Here is a 1,118-nt window from a genome sequence, read left to right on the forward strand (position 1 = left end):
AAATAATAAAGCCGCAAAATATTAAATGCATAAATTTTCCTAAATATGTATAGTAAAATCTAAATATATGTATAAATACTGGCTATCTAGCCCCGTACCGTATTCTTGTTTGGGCGTGGTCACACCATTCCCATCTGGTGTGACACACACATTGTTACCACCGTATGTGTAACCCTGTTACACTCTCCCCCATTAACATTTCCAATCGATTATTGCCTCAACGAAGCTTGCGTGTCCGCTAGGCACTGCATTTTGGTTCGTTGGAACAAAATGGCTTTCGTGCTCAATGAGCCCTGTGTCCACGACACTGAAGTCACCAAGGCCCGCTGGTTATGTCAGCACACACGGGCAGAGCCCAACTTCGTCTCCCGCGCGTAGAGAATGTCGGACAGGGACATAAATCCTAGGCTCGATGAGCCCGAGCGTCGCGCTCCGCGCACGCTACCAGTGACGAGTGACCTCGTAGAGGATGTGGAGGAGGTCGACTACGAGTCTGACACTCCTTTTACCGAGTAGGATGACGAAGAAGGCGAGCCGCGCCTGCGGCGTGAGACGAGCCTTGCTCGTGCCTTGCGGACCCATGCCCGTTTCCTGACTTCTCGTCAACTGAAGGACGTGGTGTCATCACCACTGACCTCGACGAGGCACAAAAGCGGCAGCTGGAAGCTGCCCGTAAGGCGGCTTTGATTCGCGCCCATCCACGGTCAGTCATTGACCCTCGTGTGGAATATGGCTTCCGCCCGGCGCTTTCCACTGTGGAAGCGAAGGACGCGGTAGCTCGACCGTTACGCCTCCACATCATCGGTCCCCCAGCCATTACTGAAGATGAGCTTGCCGAACGGAAAGCTCTTCGAGCACGTTTCTTGTTTTCACAAGAAATTCCGTTGGAAGCTTTTCGCACTCGTCTATGTGCGCAACAAGGTGGCTCTCGTGTACCGCAATGCGGACAAATCTGTAATGCTCGCCCCTGGCAAAATAGCTACAGATGACGATGCCTTTGAGCGATGGGTGCAACGGCAGCGGAAACTTTCATCACTGTATAACCTGCAGTTGAGCCACCAGGAAGTGGACGTGCGTGTGGAGCGACACCTCCGATTTGAGTTTGCCAAACTTAAGGC

The sequence above is a fragment of the Plasmopara halstedii genome (genome assembly GCF_900000015.1).
Source record: "Plasmopara halstedii genome assembly, contig: Scaffold_470, whole genome shotgun sequence".
Classification (NCBI taxonomy): Eukaryota; Oomycota; class Peronosporomycetes; order Peronosporales; family Peronosporaceae; genus Plasmopara; species Plasmopara halstedii.